The following is a 13,730-nucleotide window of genomic DNA, read 5'->3' as shown; positions in this document are numbered from 1 at the left end:
TAGCTTAAAACAAAGTATGAATTAAGCCCAAACAAGCCTTGGATCCTAGCTTAAAACAAAGTATGAATTAAGCCCAAACAAGCCTTGGGCTGTAGCTAACAAAATAAAATAAAGCCCTTATCTCATGGCCTAAATAAGGTTGTATTGGACCCCTCTTGCACATGGATAAGATGTACTAGGATCTCCTCTTGATACTCCAATGGACCTTCCAATTCTGACTTGGTGGAAACCTTCAAAACCAATGCATTCAATGCGTCTTTCAATGTCTTTGTCTTGGACCGAGCCATTGGTCCATTTGGAACATGTAATGGGTCCTTGCTAGTGTTTCTGGGCTGGTCCGCATCATCCCCTCTCTCCTCGAAATCTCTCCTCGAAAGGATTCGACCTCGAATCAAAATCTGTGTCAAACAAAGTAAGATCAGCAACATTAAAGGTAGCACTAACACTATACTCACCTGGAAGGTCAATTTTGTATGCGTTGTCATTGATTCTCTCTAAAACCTGAAAAGGACCATCACCACGAGGCTGTAATTTTGATTTCCTTTGGTTAGGAAATCATTCCTTACGCATGTGCACCCATACCCAATCACCGGGTTGGAAAACAACCAGTTTACGTCCTTTATTTGCTTTAGAAGCGTAAAGTCTGTTCTTTTTCTCTATTTGTAGTCGAACTCCCTCATGGAGTTCTCTCACCATCTTTGCCTTCTTTTCACCATCTAAACTTACCCTTTCTTCAAAAGGTAAAGGAATTAAGTCCATAGGAGTTAGTGGATTAAAACCATAAACAATTTCAAAAGGAGAAAAAGTAGTAGTTGAATGCACAGTTCTATTATAAGCAAACTCAACAAAAGGCAAACAATCTTCCTAACTTTTCAAATTCTTTTGAATTACAGCACGTAAAAGTTGGGATAATGTTCTATTCACTACCTCAATTTGTCCATCTGTTTGAGGATGGCATGTTGTCGAAAATAAGAGTTTAGTTCCCAACTTTCCCTATAAGGTCTTCCAAAAGTAACTAAGGAACTTAACATCACGATCTGACACTATACTCTTAGAAATGCCATGCAAACGTACAATCTCTCTAAAGAACAAGTCTGCGATATGAGATGCATCATCTGTTTTATGGCATGCAATGAAATGCACCATTTTAGAAAACCTATCAACCACAACAAAGATAGAGTCTCTACCTTTCTTTGACCTAGGTAAACCTAAAACAAAGTCCATAGAGATATCTACCCAAGGTTCAGTAGGCACAGGTAGTGGTGTATATAGTCCATGCGGTTGTACTCTAGATTTTGCCTTTCTACAAGCAATGCACTGTTCACAAATTTGTTACACATCTCTTTTCATCTTTGGCCAATAGAAATAATGCTCATGCAATACATCCAAGGTTTTCGCAACCCCAAAGTGACCCATTAAACCACCCCCATGTGCTTCACGAATAAGCAATTCACGTAAAGAACTAGCAGGAACACACAATCTATTCTCTTTGAACAAATAACCATCCATCAAATAAAACTTACCGAAAGCCGAATGTCCACATGCATTATAAATCTCAGCAAAGTCAGAGTCATTATCATACAATTCCTTCACATATTCAAAACCTAACAATCTAGTATTCATGGTGTGTAAAAGAACATACCTGCGCGAGAGTGCATCAGCTACGATGTTCTCTTTCCCTTGCTTATACTTGATTACGTAAGGGAAAGTTTCAATGAATTCAACCTATTTTGCATGCCTCCTATTCAACTTACCTTGTCCTTTCAGATGTTTCAAGGACTCATGATCCGAATGGATTACGAACTCTTTTGGCCACAAGTAATGCTGCCATGTCTCAAGTGCTCTTACCAATGCATAGAGTTCTTTATCGTAAGTTGGATAGTTCAAGGTCGCTCCACTTAACTTCTCACTGAAATACGCAATAGGTCTCCAATCCTGCATCAAAACAACACCTATTCCTATTCCAGACACATCACATTCTATTTCAAATGCTTTCGTAAAGTCAGGTAAACCCAAAACAGGTGTAGAACATAATTTCTCTTTCAAAAGAACAAATGCCAATTCTTGTTCCTCCCCCCATTTAAACCCAACTGATTTTTTAACAACTTCATTTAAAGGGGCGGTTATTTTACTGAAATCTTTCACAAAACGCCTGTAAAAACTAGCTAACCCATGAAAACTCCTTACCTCACTTACCGATTTGGGTGTAGGCCAATCTCGGATGGCCTTAACTTTCTCCTCATCCATCTCGATACCCTGTGCAGTTACAACATAGCCAAGAAACACAATTTTTTCCATGCAAAAGGCACACTTTGTAAAATTAGCATATAATTTCTCACTACGCAACACACTAAGTACATTACGCAAATGATCAAGATGCTCAGTTAAGTTCTTGCTATATATCAAAATGTCATCAAAATACACAACCACAAACTTACCTATAAATGCACGCAAAACATGATTCATTAAGCGCATAAATGTACTAGGTGCATTTGTAAGTCCAAACGGCATTACTAACCATTCATACAAACCATGTTTAGTCTTAAATGTTGTTTTCCACCCATCACCTTCTTTCATCCTAATTTGATGGTACCCACTTTTCAAGTCAATTTTAGAGAAAATACAGGATCCATGTAACTCATCTAACATGTCATCAAGCCTAGGAATGGGATGTCTATATTTTACCATTATGTTGTTGATGGCCCGACAATCAACACATATCCTCCATGTTCCATCCTTCCTTGGCACAAGTAGCACGGGTACAGCACACGGGCTCATACTCTCACGAATGTAGCCCTTTTCCATCAGCTTATCAACTTGCCTTTCAAGCTCCTTCGTCTCCTCGGGATTGCTTCTCTAAGCTGGTTGGTTAGTGATTAGTACTTAAAAGTGCATGTTTATCAAGGTTTTATATCATCATTTTGCACTTAAAGTATCAATAACTCAACTAAAGCATGTTTTATAATAACAAGTTTGATACTATAAGATACCTTAATTTATGGTAAATGCTCATCTTAAATGCAGGCTTATCACATAAATAAAAGGATTGATTGATGAGTTTAAGTATTGAAAGTGAAAGGACAAAGAGATGGCCAAACTTAGAAAAGAGATGTCGGTGCAGTCCAAACCGGAACATTGCTCGGTAATTGGATCATATCTGGAGCTCTAGATCTCAGATTTAGGTCCATTTTATATGGATGGAAAGGTAAGACAAAGGCCTACAACTTTCATGGGGAGCCCAAGATTTAAAAAGGCCGTTTTGAAGTCCAAACTGAAGGAACAACGAAGAAGTCCGAAGCTGTCCTGCAACCCATACACTATTTAGTGTTCAACCCATATCTTGAGTTCTAGAAATCCAAATGACCTCTTCTTTTTTTTGTTGGAAAGCTGAGACAATTTCCTAGAACATTCCTGAGGATTCTGGGCAAATTATGATGTTAGCAATGACGTCTTGTTTAGACAAGAAGATAAAGATTGTCACCAAATCAAGATGTGGCCACCCACTCATCAATTAATGAACAAATCAATGGTTCCAAATTTTGGCCTATAAAAGGAGGCACTTACCATGTATTGAGGCATCTTGGTTTGCAGATCAAGATCATGCTCTTGCTTTCTCTCTTTGTATTGTTTATGTTTTGCTTTCATTAATATCAAGTTTATGCACTTCATTTCCTTTCCTTTACTTAGTTAACTTCTTTCTCATTTATGTTCTTATCTTGTTCATTTATGTTTCTTTCTTTCATTATGTTTAGCTAAGTTAATTATGTCAAGGTGAAAAGGGTACACTAATGGTGTAAGAATAAGTATAATATAAACTTAAAATGGACCTTAACGTTGGATACTAACATGTTTTATATTTGTTATCTTGTTCACTTTTAATACTTTGCTTGTTAAATGGTTAATCTAGATTTATGTTGTATAACACTTGGTACAACAAATACTTGGTACTTTCATAGCCCATACTGTATGGTATAACCGACACCTGAGCTATGAAAGGAACTTGATTTGTTGATAACATAAGTTATAATCATGAATGCCTGCCAACATTTACAAGTATTAGCTTTATTCGAATAAGATAACTAATGTAATCATGTTAACAATTTATAATCTGATTGGAACCTCCTTTATGTGTGGTTTCCAATTGAGTAATAAGAGTTTATACTATACTTGTTTGAAGTACCATTAGTGGATCCTCTAACCTTGACATTTATTTTTATCGTTGTTTAATCCTTACATTAATCTTTCAACTCAAAGTTCTCATTAATTTCTTCCTTCTCTTCTTTATTATTGTTGTTGTTATTATTATTATTGTTATTATTATTATTATTATTATTATCTGTTCAAAAACTCAGTACATAGGCTGGAAACCTGTGACCCGATCTTTTAGATCATTCTCAGGTATAACAACGCCACGTACTGAGTATTATTATTACTATTACTATTACTAGTACTACTATTGTTATTATTATCATTATTATTGTTATTGTTGTTGTTGTTGTTGTTATTGTTGCGTTGTTATTTATAATCTATACAATTAACCTTTATGTGGTTCGACCCCGGTCTTGCCGGGTTATTTATTACTTCGACACTCCTGCACTTGGGAGAAGACATCAAGCTTTTGGTCGTGTCAGTTAGGAATTGAAGCTCCGGGTACGAAATCAATCTGATGCTCTATCCCCCTCAATGGTGGTAATCCGCTAGGAGTATCGTCAGGGAACAAATCATCAAATCCCTGCAACAAAGAAATAGCAACACTAGGCACAATATGATCAAGATCATTAGTATTAAAGTAAGCCTCTTTGTACACAAGTAAGATCATTGACTTGTTAGTGAAAAATGCAGATCTGACCTCACCCTCTCTAGCATAAAAATTGGGTTGTTTCTTTAGTTTTTCCACACAATTCTCATCACACTTGCTGACTTTCTTCACTCCTCTTGTCTTACCTCCACTCTCGGCCAAATTTGGGTGTTTTTGAGTTGTGGTCGAATGGTTTGATTTGTTTGGAGTGTTGGCCGAATATTTGCTTGTGTTTGGATGGGTGGCCGAATGGGTTGTAGTGGTTTGGGTTCTAGCCGAATCTTATGGTCTTCTCTCCCCTTGTTCCTCACCTTGATTTTCTCTCCCCATCACCTCATGCTCACTTTTTAGCTTTATTTGATCATCATACACCTGTTTGGGTGTAAGAGGTACAAGAGTGATGGTTTTACCATATTTTACAATGGTATACCTATTTTTAACCCCATCATGAATTGCCTTCCTATCATATTGCCATGGTCTCCCCAACAAGATGTGACTTGCTTGCATTGGTACCACGTTGCACAGAACTTTATCAACATATTTCTCAATCGAAAATGGAACCATAACCTGTTTAGTCACTTTCACTTCACCACTATCATTCAGCCATTGCAATCTATATGGTTTAGCATGCTTAGCAGTACACAAATTCAGTTTACTAACAAGGGTGGCACTGCAAACATTAACACAGCTTCCACTATCTATAATTAAACCACACACCTTTCTTTGTATGTAACAACGCGTATGGAAGATGTTCTCCCTTTGTTCATTAGTATCATCTTCTTTGACCTGAACCTGAAGTGTTCGCCTTATAACCAAGGACTCCTCAACCGGTAATGCTAACTCATCCCTATCACTATCCTCCAATGGTGGCATGCCTTCACAATCAGAACTGTCACTTTTAGATTCCACATCACCATTATCTCTAATCATCATGATTCTCTTGTTTGGACACTCTGAAGCATAATGTCCATGTCCCTGACACCTGAAACATTTAACATCACGAGTACGTTTAGGTTGAGTTTCAGATTTACCTTTGGCATCAGTAGGGACATCAACTTTAGCCTTTGGTGGTTCAGTTCTAGAAGGACCAAAGGATCTTGGGCGGACAGTGCCCTCTCTCTTTAGATTCGGCTTCCAAGATGATGACGAACCCGAATTAAACGCTGGCCAAGCATGCCCCCTCCTAAGTTGTCTCTCCACCTTCGTCGCCATGTGAACCATGTCCTCTAGCTCCACATAGTGTTGTAGCTCAACCACATTAGCAATGTCTCGATTCAACCCATTAAGAAATCTAGCCATAGTGGCTTCTCTATCCTCAACAACATTAGCCCGAATCATTGCTATCTCCATCTCTTTGTGATATTCATCTACTGTCTTATAACCTTGATTTAGACCTTGGAGCTTCAGATATAAGTCTCTATAATAGTGGTTTGGCACAAATCGTCTCCTCATTAAGACTTTCATCTCCCCCCAAGTCTGAACGGGTCGCTCGCCATTCCTCCTCCTACTGATCACAATCTGATCCCACCAAATCAATGCATACTCCGTAAACTCAATTATCACCAATTTCACCTTTTTATGTTCAGAATAGCTATGGCAATCAAAAATCCAATCCACCTTTTTCTCCCACTCCAAATAAGCCTCCGGATCGTTTTTACCTTGAAAGCTAGGAATTTTCAGTTTAATGGTGTCCAAGTCCCCATCCATATCTTCATAAGTGCTCATGCCACGAAAATTCACATTCCTCCTAGCTCTGTTCGGTCCAGACCTGATTCCTTGGTCAGCTGATGCAAAATCATAGTCATCTTCATCCCCATCTACGTTTTCATCAACAAACTCTTCAAAATCAGATCTGACATTCTGTGCCACCATACGGACCGTATTTCCCCAACGATCAGCCCCACTATTCTGTTGCTTTATTGAATTCACCTCATCTTTCAAATCCTTGTATGTCCTAGACAACAGCTCAAGTTGCTGGCCTATGGATCGCAATTGGAAAGCTACGTCAATGTTTTGTGTTGCTGATTCGTTGTTTTCAGACATTTTTTGAATCTGTAAAATTTGGTTAGTAGCACAAATATATCCTCACACCTCTTGTGTATCACACACAAAATAAAATCAAGGCTTTTCACTCTATTAAGCTCTCTACGCCTTTTACCTCACAACTTGCTTTCTTTTGGTTCTTTAGGAACTGAAATCAACAAATCAAAGTCATTAGCTTTCGCGGCGCGCTCTAATTATAATTTTCAGACTCAAGAAGCAAAACAATATACTGAAAACAAACCAAAACGAAACTACGATTACGATTTTGCGAGTAGCAATGCAAATTCGTGCGAATTGCGGACGAAACGAAGACACGAAATAAAACAAAAGCGAATATTAGCGAAAACAATTACTTGACTCCTAGATAACCCAAATATAATAGAAATAAAAAGATTAAGACAAACCTAAATAGTATAGATCATGTTCTCAAACTTGACGCAAATCTATCCTATTACGCAATTTTTACGTAACAGAATTGAAACCCAGACCAAACGATCTCGAAATGACCTCAAATTCAATATTTGGTAATACAAGACTATGAAAACACTAATACTCAATTTATAGGTCGTTCTCTTATGTCTAGGTACCTAAACCCCTTGTATTATCAATTTGCGGCAGAATTGAACCTCCAATTAAAACCTCCAGAAACTGATATCAAAATAATCCCAAATTTAATATGTGGTGCAATCGTATACCCAATACTCATAATATGAAGTTTCAATAGATTCCAAGGTGTTTTACCTAGGGTTCACTAAGAGTAGTGTTTTGCGGTAGAATTGAAACTCGAATTAAAACCTCAAGCAAATAATATCAGAATAAGCCCAACTTTGATATATCATGCGATCCCACCCCCAATAGACTGAATATGAAGTTTAAATTGATTCCGAGGTGGTTTGCTTATGGTTCACCAAGATTTGTGTTTCTGCGGCAAAAATTGAATGATCCTTCAAATTTCAACTAATCACTCTTTTCTCTATTTCTTTCTGATTTTTTTTTCTTTTTAACAAACTGATATGATTAGAGACAGTAACAAGATGAAATATAAACTTAAGGGACACTAAAAAAAAACGAAAATAACAGAATGATATGACCTTGTTTCGGAGCCTAGCTCTGATACCAACTGATGCAAACCTCGTGATCACGTGGTCACGCAACCCACAATTAAGATTGAGATCTGATCCCGGAAAGCCGAAATAGGTCTGATATGAGTGCGACACAATGGAAACCTGCCCCAAGGCACCAACACTATTGGAATGAGTAGAATGACGCCACGAAGCCAGTTAATCTTCGATAAGTCAGATTCAGTTCGTTCAAGAACTGAAGAATGCAAGAATCACTCTCACACGTTAAAACTGAAAAATTCAGAATAATAATCATCAAAGCTGCCGAAATTTTGGCCTACATGAGTTTAAATAGTTCTTGAAAAGTTAACCCTAATGGACCCTTTATGTGGACTTATATGAGGTCCACTCAAAACTGGCCCAAAACCCTAAAATGAAAAGCCCATAACTTAATCCAAACAAGCCTTGGATCCTAGCTTAAAACAAAGTATGAATTAAGCCCAAACAAGCCTTGGGCTGTAGCTAACAAAATAAAATAAAGCCCTTATCTCATGGCCCAAATAAGGTTGTATTGGACCCCTCTTGCACATGGATAAGATGTACTAGGATCTCCTCTTGATACTCCAATGGACCTTCCAATTTTGACTTGGTGGAAACCTTTAAAACCAATTCATTCAATGCGTCTTTCAATGTCTTTGTCTTGGACCGAGTCATTGGTCCATTTGGAACATGTAATGGGTCCTTGCTGGTGTTTCTGGGCTGGTCCGCATCAAGTGTTGACTTTAATGTGAAAGGGAAACTTATGAATGTTCTCAATTACAAGGTAGGGAGATTATCGGTTAGGTATCTTGGTGTTCCCTTCATTACTTCAAAGCTCACATCATCAAATTGTTTTATCATGGCTACGGTTAGTGATGTGAACCTTGTGATCACATGGTCCGCAACCCACAATCAAGATTGAGATCTGATCCTAGAAAGCCAAAATAGGTCTGAGATGAGTGTTACACAATGGAAACCTGCCCCAAGGTACCAACACTATTGGAATGAGTAGAATGACGCCACGAAACCAGTTAATCTTTGATAAGTCAGATTCAGTTCGTTCAAGAACTGAAAATGCAAGAATCACTCTCACGTTAAAACTGAAAAATTCCAGAATAATAATCATCAAAGCTCCGAAATTTTTGCTTACATGAGTTTAAATAGTTCTTGAAAAGTTAACCTTAATGGACCCCTTATGTGGACTTATATGAGGTCTACTCAAAACTGGCCCAAAACCCTAAACTGAAAAGCCCATAACCTGATCCAAACAAGCCTTGGACCATAGCTCAAAACAAAGTTTTAATGAAGCCCAAACATTAAAGAAAATAATAAAAATACCATCAGCCCTTCTTTCCTTGTGTAGCTAGGTTGAATAAGGAATCCTTGTAAGAAAAGGATTTTGAAACATTAATGAATCAATGCCACACTTGTAAATTATATTGTAGCTCATTAAAGATCCTTGTGGAACTAGGAAATTCCCAAAACCAGCTACCACATCCTTATAGGAAAAGAATCCTAACCAAATAGGAAGTCCACAAGTCAAATGGAAGTAAATAACAAAATTCATACAGCCTACGTTGACTAGTATTGAGGTTCCTTCCCAAACTCTGATTAACCTGAATTTTTAACCTAAGGTAGTAAAACATGTTTGAAGAGTCCACATAAAATATTAGCCCGATCCAACGGTCAGATTGAGAATTATGATTGTTGCCGTAAACCTGGATCGTTGCGTTTTTTACTCCAAAATCTGAATTTGACCTTACTTGGGTCATATCATAGGGCTGAATCGTATTAGCTAGGAGCTAGATGAATCACACACTCTCATATGCAAGGTCATCTTGAGCTCATCAAATCCATCATTTTCTCTATTCAAGTGTATTGGTCTTATATCTTTGTTCTTCTAAAGGCTATCATTGTTAAAATCAATTATTTGTTAAATCATTCTTGTGGAAAGGTGGTCAGCTTGCTTTAAGTGGTGCCAAAGTTGTTCGAAAGAAAATTTGTTTGCCAAAGAAACAAGGTGGTTTAGGTGTTAAGAATCTAGAAGTTTGGACTCAGGTTGCTAAAGTTAAACATTTATGGGTTATTTGTACTAAATTAGGCAATTTTATTTGGTCATCTTGGCTTCATTCTTGCTTATTGTGTGCTTGTAATTTTTGGGAGGTGCCTTGTCCGAAACATTTTTCTTAGAGTTAGAGGAAGATTATTGGTCTTCGTAGTTGTGTTCACCACCTCATTTCTCATGAAGTAGGTGATGATGAATCAACTTCTCTTTGGTTTGATAATTGGCACCTAATTGGCTCCTTAATGAAGATTTTTGGTGATAGGATTATTATTGACTCGGGATTAGGCTGCATTATTGATGGGTAGGAGTCTCCTGACATGTTTTCCTACCTTGGGTTACAATTTCAGATCAATCGGAGTTCGGGAAAGCATTGCAATATAGGTCAATAAAGGTTGTATGAATTTTGTTATTTACTTCCTTTTGACTTGTGGACTTCCTATTTGGCTAGGATTCTTTTCCTAAAAGGATGTAGCAGCTTATTTTGGGAATCTCTTAATTCTCTAAAGATCTTTAATGGCCTGCAACATAGTTTCCACGTGTGGAAAGGTTTCATAAATATTTCAAAATCTTTTTCTTACAAGGATTCCTTATTCATCCTTGCTAAAAAAAGAAAGAAGACTTCAGAATAAATTCTACCTTCAAATCATATTTCCTAGTCCATTTGGAACTTTTTAATGGTGACAAATCTGATTCTAGCATATTTAGGATAGTAATTTTTGAATTTGTATTATTTTCTTCTTAGTCTTTGGATTATTATTACTTATTTGGATCAATTGTAAGTGGGCTTCATATAAGTCCACTTAAGGGGGGTCCATTAGGGTTTATTTAAGTCTAGAGTGAGTATAAATAAAGGCATAACTAGATATGTAAATTAGACAATTCAGATTAATAAAACTTCTTAGTCTTTGTGTATGTGTGTTGGTGAGATAATCTCGTGATGTGGACAAGCCCAGGAACACCAGCAAGGACCCATTACATGTTCCAAATGGTCTAATAACTCGGTCCAAGACAAAGACATTGAAAGAGGCATTGAATGCATTGGTTTTGAAGGTTTCCACCAAGTTAGAATTGAAAGGCCCATTGGAGTATCAAGAGGAGACCCTAGTACATCTTATCCATGTGCAAGAGGTGATGCGGATCAGCCCAACACCAAACGTAATCATGCCAACGATCCATTGGAGGTGCCAATTGGGCCAATCACAAGAGCTAGGGCAAAGAAGCTTAAAGAAGCATTGAATGGTCTTGTTCAGAACTTATGGAGCAAGATGGACCTAGAAGGGCTTGGGACATTTAAGAAGCATAAAGAACAGCCTTTAATTCATCTAGTTCATGTCCAAGAAGAGCCCAATTCATGTGGAACAAGGGGTTGATATGTTTGACCCAATACCAGCCTTGTTAGGCTTGTTTTATTTCCTAATGCTACAAGGATAAAAAGCCAACAATTTATTCTCCTAATTAAGTAAGGAAGTTGGCCATATCTTATTCCTAAAGAGGGGAGGACTATTTAATGCTTTTCCTAACATAGGAAGGAAAGTAATTAAATCAGCAACAAAGAAAGACATTTATCCAAGCTAATCAAGGACATCAAAGGAAAGGGGGCAGCAACACAAATTTGATTCTAGCATATTTAGGATGGTAATTTTCGGATTTTTATTATTTTTATTATTTTCTTCTTAGTTTTTGGGTTATTATTACTTATTTGGGTCAATTGTAAGTGGGCTTCATATAAGTCCACCTAAGGGGGGTCCATTAGGGTTTCTTTAAGTCTAGAGTCAGTATAAATAGAGGCATAACCAAACATGTAAGGTTACGCAATTTTTAGATCAATAAACTTCTTTGCAGCACTTGTGTGTTGGTGGGATAATCTCCCTTCCTTGGTTCTCTAAAGAATTGAAAACGACTTATCGAAGAGCAACTGGCTTCGTGGCGTCATCCTTATGCTTCTTGTTCGCGAATCTATATTCGTTGGGTGGGGGTTTTTCGTTTCCAATAGTGCTGGTGCCTAGGTACAAGTTATCTTTGTGTCACAATCCTATCAAACCTGATTTACTTGGCTTTTCGGGAATTGGTGTCTTTGCGTGTGGGTTGCGTGACCACGTGATCACGAGGTTCGCATCATTTGGTATCAGAGCTTGGCTCCATTAATCAGGTTATATCCTTCTGAGATTTTCGTTTCTTGTTGTTTCCGCAAAAAAAAAAAAGGAAAACAAAAAAAAAAGTTATTTCGTTTTGTTCCTGACCAAAATATATTAATGGCATGAAAAAAAGAAAAAAAAAAGGAAAACAAAAAAAAAGTCATTCGTTTGGTTCTGCCGCAAAAAACTAAACAAAGAAAAATTTGACCAAATCAACTCAGAATGAGCTCAAATTTGATTCTCTTATTACTGGGACACTAATCGCACCACATATTGATTTTTGGGTCAGTTGGATATCGTTTACTTTGGGTTTCAAATTCGGGTCTAATTAGGTCTGATTCATAACGTTTTTGCGTCAGTCTATCAAACCTTATCGTAAGTTGCTAAAATTTTATATTCTGTCTATTTGGGTTGGTAGAGAACTATATCTGAAATTTTAGCTCAATTGGACATCATTGACTTTAGGTTCCAGATCCGGACTTAACTTGTCGTAAAACGAGTCTGTTTTGGCGTCAACTTTTGAAATTCGCTTTTCTTTCTGTTGCTTTCGTTTCTTACAGTTTATTTTTCATCATATCCAACATATCTAGGTGTTGTTTCATCATTTTTTCATATTTTGTTTCTGTTTTTTTTTTATTCGAGTCTTCAGTTTCGTTCATATTTTGGATAGACTATCATCGCAGTTTTGTTTTGCTTGTTTTCTGGTTTTTATTGCTTCTTGAGTCATATATATATATATATATGGATTGTGCTGCCGAGTTGGTTTTATTTGGTGTTGGTTTCAGTTTCGCAAGAACCATAAGAAGGTGAGACGAGAGGTGTGAGCGTGTGAGGACATTCAGAGTGTTTGAGCGAAACACGAGCGACGTGAGGATATTTTTTTTTACCACTGACTGACACGACCAAAAGCTTGATGTCTTCTCCCAAGTGCAGGAGTGTCGAAGTAAATAAATAACCCCGGCAAGACCGGGGTCGAACCACAGAAAAGGTTAATTGTATAGATTATAAATAACAACGCAACAATAACAACAACAACAACAACAAACAATAACAATAATAATGATAATAATAACAATAGTAGTACTATAATGAGTAATAGTAATAATAATACTCAGTACGTGGCGTTGTTATACCATAGAATGATCTAAAAGATCGGGTCACAGGTTTCCAGCCTATGTACTGAGTTTTGAACAGATAATAATAATAATAATAATAATAACAATAATAATAATAACAACAACAATAATAAAGAAGAGAAGGAAGAAATTAATGAGAACTTTGAGTTGAAAGATTAATGTAAGGATTAAAACAACGATAAAAATAAATGTCAAGGTTAGAGGATCCACTAATGGTACTTCAAACAAGTATAGTATAAACTCTTATTACTCAATTGGAAACCACACATAAAGGAGGTTCCAATCAGATTATAAATTGTTAACATGAATTACATTAGTTATCTTATTCGAATAAAAGCTAATACTTGTAAATGTTGGCAGGCATTCATGATTATAACTTATGTTATCAACAAATCAAGTTCCTTTCATAGCTCAGGTGTCGGTTATACCATACAGTATGGGCTATGAAAGTAC

This window comes from Populus alba, chromosome 18, assembly GCF_005239225.2.
Source record: "Populus alba chromosome 18, ASM523922v2, whole genome shotgun sequence".
Lineage (NCBI taxonomy): Eukaryota > Viridiplantae > Streptophyta > Magnoliopsida > Malpighiales > Salicaceae > Populus > Populus alba.
The sequence above is the reverse complement of the archived record's forward strand: the minus strand, read 5'-3'. Positions refer to the sequence as shown.